Below are 8,542 nucleotides of genomic sequence, written 5' to 3'. Positions count from 1 at the left end.
TTGGTATGAAATTAGTTTAATAAAGCCCATTCCTTAAAGGAACACCATGCTAACTTCTCTGTGGGGTGATTGGGGGGGGGGAGTGTCTTTCTTTCCCCTCTTGTTATAGAGATATTGATAATTGAAATAAGGCTAGTACAACCATAGATTAAACATACTCCCTTATAACCCCATGCCTTCAAGGTGGTCTTCGCCCTTCAACTTTTAAAGGTAAATCCAGCCACTGCAGTTGAAAATTTCCCCAGGAGTGAGCAAACCAGTATCTTTTTCCATGGAGGTCTGGGAAAATCTCCCCCTTTTTGTGTGCTGTATTCGATTATATAAATAACACATTGAGCCCTCTATTCCTGCTAGGTAGGGTTAATTAAATGATATATTCAGTGTTTTTTTTTCGAGGGGGGAGGTGCTATGAACCCCTGAGGGTGCCCATGTTTTGATTGAAAATCACAAACTTATTTCTGCTATCATAGTATACCCAATACATAGTCCAGGTATGATTGATGAACAAATATAGGTGATAATTCTCTGTGGACTGACCAAGTGATTCCTTTCTATTTGGAGGTTTTGGAGTCGGAAATTATCTTTTATACCTCAATAGCTCTATAATATGAGCAATTCCGCTATCCCCAGGGGAGAAGTACTATATGTAACTCACGAATAATAGAAAAGACGTATTTTTCTAGTATTCATGATGTAACTCAGGCAGGGGAGGGGCGAGTGTAGGGACTCCACTTGTCATTCCTATACCCCGTTACCCAAATTCAATTCTCATTTAGCACTCTCACAATATTGGCTTCAGAGGACACAGCTGTTGCTTGGAGAGGTTGTGCAATGGTTGTATGTTGGCTTCACGTACAGTTTTCCCTGTGTGGCTTTAACGGTTTCGTCATGGTGGAAGGAACATGCGGTTTCGTAATCTAGATCTTGACTAAGTCTCCAGATTTTGAGGGTGCTTGACTGATTCAATTTTCTACTTTTAGTTATGGTTTAGTTATGCAAGCAGGCTATATTTTCTTACTATTCAGTTTAATTAGGTTTTTGCTTTTATTTCCTTACGTACCTACCTACCACCTCCACCTCCACCTCCACCTGTAGGTTGTAAGACTCTGACACTCCAATTCAATAGCCTACTTGATGTTATTGGGAAGACTAGAACCAACCTGTACCGTACCTATTATAAATTAATAATATTGGGAAATAGTCAAGGAATGGTTCCGCTATACAGTTGTGGTATTACTTGTACAATGTTTGTAAAAAAACAACTTTTTTGCCATCGTAGATACAATTATAAAATGTACCTACGATTAATAGGGTTGATTTAAAATACTGTTATTAAGCACAGATTATTAATTCGCTTACAGGCGATAATGGTATTTTCTTAGTGGTCGGTGGATCAGCTGTTTATTAAGTAAGCTAATCGTAGCAGACGACAGAGCAGAAGCAGACAGCGATTCTGATCATCCGGAACGTTTCGACTTTTGAAATTGAGGTTAAGTTTTGCATCATTCCATTCAATCTATTTTTCTACATCCAACTTACAACAAGGTTGAATTAACTATTGTGAATTTGTAGGACCGAACATAATTCTTACCACTTTTCAATTGTTGGGTTGTTCAATTGTAATTACCAGTGTAAATTCAAAAGCAACACTCAACTTCTTATGAACAACATTTTACACCTTGTAATGCAGCCTAGGACTTATTGAGGTGAGAGTTATTATTTAATCATTATAGTTTACAAGATAATTTATTGGCACATCACTGAGTACACGATGACTAATTTCCAATAGATCTACCCAAAGTCTAAAAAGTAAACAATTGGCCTCCTTTGAAAACTTAGGATATTTAGAGTTAAAGACGAACACAAACCTATTGGTGTTCCTTCGGTTAGTGCATCAGTGTTGAAGTAAGTTGTTCTGGCTGCACTTTACTTTAGGTCCTACACTCATCCGAATGAAAATATCGATTGTCGATTTATCGTTTGGTTAGTTAGGTTAGATTAACCTTACCTAACTAACCAAACGATGTATCAAATGAAACAATTGATATATCGATTGATATTTTAATTTGAATGAGTGTAGGACCTAAAGTAAAGTGCAGCCGTTATGGAGATTCCTATTGTTGATAAAAGCATAGGCCTAAGCAACTTATCCTAGCAATATATAAATTATAAAATGTTTCAACGTGAAATAACTTAGCTTAACCTTGTACAGTGATCTGGAAACTATAGGACTCTACTTTTGTGTTCAGCCAGGATAGGTCTATCCAAACAACTATATCCAATACTGCCCATAAGCCAAATGGCCTGGTAGATTTTGACATATTGTGCCAAGTCAGATTTCATACATTGTATTGCTATCACAATGAATACAATGAATACAATGAATTTATTTGGCCAATCAACAACAACATTGTTACAGGCTATGTCAATGTACAAGCATAATGTACAAGCATAAAATAAAATAAATATCATGAGTTAAAAATCAAACCAACCAAAAATCGATCAAAACCAACCATGTGAAAAAAAAAAAAATTGTAAATTGTAAAAAAAAAAAAATCACCTTATTTGGCCATTATCAATTAATGACATCCGACAATATGCAATAATATTAAGTTAGGTAGTGCTCGAGTTTTTAGACAAAGAATTTACTAAGAGCATGTGGGGTTTTTTTCTCAATAGCTGCATCTCACAATTGAATTAGGCCTATGTTAATTATACTTGTCAAACTTTATTTTATATTATTCAACAATAGGTAAGTTACTGTATAACATAGTTTAGCAATTCAAAAATATACGGTATGTGATGATGCCTCTATTTACAACACAATTACTAGCCTACTTGACCCCTTGTACCTACATTTTTTTACCCTCAGGCAAAACTGATGCCACTATGACGTAGTAACCTGAGTGATCTCAAGTTTGTTCGCAAGGGAATTTTACCCTCTTCGATATGGGATTATTGGGAGTCTAATGAAAATAGATAGAGCATGATAATTTTGATTTGTACCGGTAATTAAAGTATGAATTTTATCCCCTGACCATATAACTAACATTTCAGAAAATCGTAGACTTATGGCCCAGAATTTTACCCCCCCCCCATGATTTTACCCTTATGATAAAATCCTAAATAACTTCTTGATCAGCATTGTACGTGTTATTAAATTTACGGAAAGTAAATAAGAGAAACGGACGTCTTATAACACTTAAAACATATAAGTTATTTACGCTTACTGTTACTCACAAGATGGTAAATATACATAAAAGTTTTGGTGATCGATTTTGATTGGACACTCCAATCATCATCAGACCCAATAGGCGAATGACAAGAATCTTGAACGGTGTCCCTACTTAAATCCTATTGTAATGTAATGAATGTTCTTGGGAAGAATTGTATACCAAGGAAAAATGTAAAAATAGAAATAAGCTGATTAATGAACAAGTAAATTTCGACTCTCCAGTTGTACTTATAAAAATGTATTGGCCGGTGCTTCCGGTAGCCAATAGGAACAATTGTATATTTATAAGGAAAAATGTAAAAATAGAAATGAACAAGTCAAAAGCTATCACGCCAAAAAGGAACTATCTTACTTCCCCCCCCCCCCCTATATATTATAGTATTTGGAGGAAGTATATTTTGCATCAAAATTTTCGAGTTTGAGTAGGCCTATTGTGTGGATATCTGTTTGGGTCACCCTGAACCCAAAACTGTGGTTTTTGAAGTGATGTCTGTGTTTGTGTCCGTGTGTGCGTGTTTTTGGATGTGTACAGAGCTACAGACCACACCTGTAGTCCGATTTTGATGAAATTCGATATGTTTAGGTAGCCTACTAATCCATGGTATCTCCAAACGTTTTTTTAAATTTTTTTTTTATTTAAATTTTTAATAAAAGTCTAAAATTTTCCATGAAAAATCTAGCAATAACTTTCCCATAGAAACCCATAAAATAACAGAAAAATTGGATTTTCTCAAAAATGGCCCAAACGATTTTATTTAGTGTATAGTCCTTCACATTCTGAACAAAATGGTACAAATCGCATTTCCGTAAAAGTATGGTTCAAAGTTATTGTAACTTATGTTATTTTCTCATAAAATGACCCATAAAATAACAAAAATCGGATTTTAGGAAAAAAGCCGGTAAGTATAACGTGTCAGATTGCTGATACCGTTTATTTTATTGCTCCTATCGTTGACTTGATGAAAATGCTCTTGATGTGTCGGTACCTGAAGTCCATTCTTGGTAACACCGGTTCTCGGGAAAGTACCATTGCTAACAACTGTCCGAGTGCTGTTATTGGCTGTACGGTCTAACGACATTGACCACACACACACATGTCACCATCCCGCGAATCGCGGCGCGACGTGACGGTGTAAATGCGCGGGCTGGAGCGTCGGTGAGCGTGCGTATAGCTACACTCACTACCTGTCCCACGACGCGTGCGGCGTGTAGCGGCGGTCTGGGGGCCACCCGTGAATAGTGTACAAGATAGAGACCTCCGTACTGTATTTGTATTGACAGAAAGTATACATATGCAAGAGCAAATTGCTGTTTCTTTGAGATTTCTTGTCACTAGGGTTAGTCTTGTCATTTTTGTTCAGACAAACTGTATCAAGTTACTTTACCTTACAGGTTATAGGCTGTTAATTTTTATCAAAGTTAAACATTAAAATAAATAATGTCCACTTTTAAAATGACTCAAATATTATTAGTTAATTGAAAAATTATGATAATGCTTATTTAATTTCTTTCAACAACAGTTTACGAAACATGTACAGTATAACTAAATAGGACTAGCGCAGGGCGGTCATCGCTCCAACCCGCGCCTTTGATGTTTACCGACATTTTGCGGGAACGGACGCGCAACCCCGCTCCACGCCACTCTTGCGCGTACCACCACGCGCTTACCCTGTCCCACGACGCGAGGCGAGGCACGCCTAACGCCGTGCGCGCCACGCAACGCTCCGTGGGACATAGGCGTAAGACTACGAGGCGGCCAAGAGAAGTGGCTGGAGCCATTTTATATTTTTTAAACCAGTAAATAGCTACTGTCGCCGGAACGTTGAAAAGGAAGTGGGACAGTATCCGTAGCAACAGTTGTGATCACACCGACATCGTAATCATCTCCAGTGATCGCGGCAACGTAACCGTTCCCCACAATCACGGCAATATCGTCAGAATTTGCCGCGATCGCGTTTTTTTTTTTACTTTTGACGCTGAATCTTGAAAAGGGAGTAAAAAGAACGCTGATGGATACTCAGCCAGGGCCGGCGAGGGCCGTCACGTGCCCCTGGGCTGAGCGATCCCGGACCCCCTATTTTTCTAGTGCACCCGCCTCCGTGCCGTTTTGTAAGCTACATAAAAACATTTGTTTCAAAACAAATGTTTCCTTATGTTTGGAACACCCTTGATATTAACCGTCTTCGTGGGAAACAAAATTTTTGTTGTAAAGACTAAAAAACTGTTTCCAACATTAAAATGTTTCTGTTCCATAAGTAGTGTTTCTTGTTTGTTAGAAACATCAGTTTTAAACACGTGATCCTAACTAACTCCGGTGTAAACGCGGCTTAAAATGTTTGATAGTTTGATTAATTCTTGTGCTCCCATTTTTAGACAACTTATTAGTTAAACGCAGGTTATCCTTACAATCTGGACCATATTATGTACATCCGACAAATTTAATTTTCCTAGTAAATATGTATAAAGTACTCAACGTCGCGGGAATAACATATACAATAAATTACTGTATTTTATTGAGCTTCCGAAGCGTAAGTAATTGTTGTAACTTGATCAAAGCGAAAGTGAGGTTAGCCGTTGTTACGTCATAACCACGGCACACTTGATATCTTTGCAGTCGCCCGAAGTGCCCTGACATGATCGGGATGGCAGTGGCTGAACGCATGCAAAACGTCTAATGCGTCCAGACAACCATTAAATTAAGTTTACAATAAGGAAATATTCATATTTTAGCGTGGTTTCCAGTAACATAATATATCTAGACGGTAGGGGAGATTCGCAGCTGCAGTTTCATGAAACACCTCTTGTTTGTTGGCTTGGTTACACATTTTATTTTTAATTTAGTTGTAAAGCCAGTCCGGCTATGAACGATCCACCCTAGTATTTCCAATAGTAGGTACAAGAAGGCTCCCATCATAATGTAAAATCGAAACCCCCTTTTGATGTGTTTAGTATATTATTTGATGTGTTTGAGAACATTACTATCGACAGAATGTTTCTCATGCTATATTTTATAATTTGTTTACTATATATATAGTATTTACTGTAGTCAAATGTTTCGGCGTGTGATCAACGGATCTCGTGCGTTTGATGAAAAACTGAAAATAACACATTTTCAGTTTTTCTTTTCGTGCTCACTTGTCATTTTAGTGGGGTCAAGGTGAAGTTCATGTGATTTGGATGGTAACGGAACTCAGCGGGTCGTAAGTAAACTAACAGAATAATGAGAGAGCCCTTCTGTGTGCAATAAATATCAGCAAGTATGTTAGACCAGGCTCTGAAACCTGTTTCCTCAGCATTGAACCTTGACCATGTCCCGTGGAGTTAGAATTGCAATTTACCGAGGTTTAATTTATTACAAAATTCATTATTATATGCGAAGATATTTATACGTGAACAACTATGAGGAGGAGTGATTATATGGTACTATCGGAGAAGTCGTTTCAGTTTTGGTACGATCTGATATTATGGGTTCAAACATATTTTACCCCTTCAAAATTATTTGTTGTCAAGCAATAACTACCCTTTGTTGGCCAATATAACTTAAAAAGTACAGTCAGTTTTTAGTTTTCGTGGACATTTGACATAAGTCTTGAAACGCCACTGTTCTGTCACGGCCGCCTTTAACTCCGGTGGCCGTGGTTCTGTACTACTACCATAGATAAAACATACTCCTTGAGGAGTATGTTTTATCTATGCTACTACCTACAAACACGGATATTTAAACTGAAACTGTATGGATCATGAAGATAAACAATGACGTCACTGGACCGAAAGTAAACATTATTGTATTATTATTTAAACAGCACTTTCAAAAAACGTCCAAACCCATAATTAATTATTGTTACGGGTATTGGTATAAGCACATAGAATAGACCATTACCATTACCATACCACTGGTGGTCTATTGTCTGTCTGTGGTGTAATATTCGGGCCAGTGACGTAATTTGCTTATGTTAATGATACATACAGTTTCTGTTCTGATTTGACAAGGCTTGAGATTATATCTTACTACTGGAAACAATTGTTTATTTCGTTTTTGTGTTAGAGTAGTTTAGACTACCTACCAGGTTTTAACCTGTTTTCTGTTCTCGAAATATAAAACATACTTCACAAACAAATGAACTAAGGGTAGAAGTTGACTTGTGTAAACCCTCCTCAGAAACCGAATATGAGCCTCCCTTATCCACTTCCGGTAAAGCCACTAGCATTGCTACGGCTGCATTCAGAAGCCTTATTAATCTTGCAATTGCTCTGCTTGATCTCTTTCCCTTGAAGAGATCATTTTTGAAAATTTGCTAGAAAGCATAGATTGCAGTAACATCTCATCCTATTTCTAAAATATCTGTTTATTGTATTGAGATATCGGCCTAATATTTTTATTATATTAAGAAAACATTTTTTTAGTAATATTCGGTTGTAATACTAGAGGACTAGCCATTGTTTACAAATGCATCACATTTAGTTAAGATGTTAAACGTTGTTTAGCGTCATATACCGGATTGAAATAATATTTTCAATCCCAGAAAGTGAAAACCGCGCGTGCGTGTTTCAATTAATTGTTCCAAAGCAGTAATCATTGTGGAATGCCTATTACGTCGTGACAAGAGAAACGGGACTTGCCTTTGCTTCAAACCTGATACTGTTTTCCCTCCAAAAGAACTTACGTTTGAAGTGCTATTGGAAAAGTACATTTATTGAAAAATGTATCGATCTATACATCCAGTCACAGTCACAATGTAAAGTATGTTCCCCGTGACGATTGGTTTAGAAAAATCTAATCGGCCATCAATCATTGTCAGGCCCAATGGGAGTGCAGTACATCATACTATTTTAGTACAGTAGGTTCATTAGTTTTTTTAGGTAAAAAACAACTTTGAGCAATACCTAGCCAAACGGCTTAGTGTCTGGGGTCATTGGGGCCATATCTACAATGAATATATAGAAAGCTGTAGGCCTACCCCTCGTACTTTTGGGAAACCACTGTATTAAGTCAACAATTAGTTAATTTAGATTATGCTTCAACGGTCATGGGAGATTGTCAACTTTTGGTCTTTGGGTATGACCGCGTCAACTGAGTTAAATAGTAGTTTGCGCTGAAGATGGATAGCGCTAAGCATCCAAAACGTCGGCATCTAGTTTCACTATTTCAACGATGCAGTCATCGCCCGAAGACCAAGAGTTGACAATTGTTGTAAACGTCCAAAACTTATAAACAGTGATAGGCCTAAAGAAAACAATGTTATTATAAACCGAATCCCTGAAGTTGTCGCACCTGCAGTCCTGCATTGAAGTATGCTACAATACAAA

The 8,542-nt window shown here is 37.3% G+C and overlaps 1 protein-coding gene across 1 annotated transcript in view; it reads left to right on the top strand.

Annotated features, from left to right (window-relative positions):
* The first annotated feature begins 1,464 nt into the window (after positions 1-1,464).
* The window catches only part of LOC128992098 (monocarboxylate transporter 10), a 33,833-nt gene continuing 26,755 nt past the window's right edge, over positions 1,465-8,542 (top strand). Inside the window, exon 1 of the mRNA XM_054415507.1 lies at positions 1,465-1,706. The gene's annotated coding sequence lies outside the window, so the exon portion shown is untranslated. The remainder of the gene's footprint in view (positions 1,707-8,542) is intronic.

This window comes from Macrosteles quadrilineatus, unplaced genomic scaffold (genome assembly GCF_028750875.1).
Source record: "Macrosteles quadrilineatus isolate MER2022 unplaced genomic scaffold, UCM_ALF_1.0 Scaffold_4__1_contigs__length_99947679, whole genome shotgun sequence".
NCBI classification, from domain to species: Eukaryota; Metazoa; Arthropoda; class Insecta; order Hemiptera; family Cicadellidae; genus Macrosteles; species Macrosteles quadrilineatus.
This window is presented reverse-complemented; position numbering and strand designations above follow the sequence as displayed.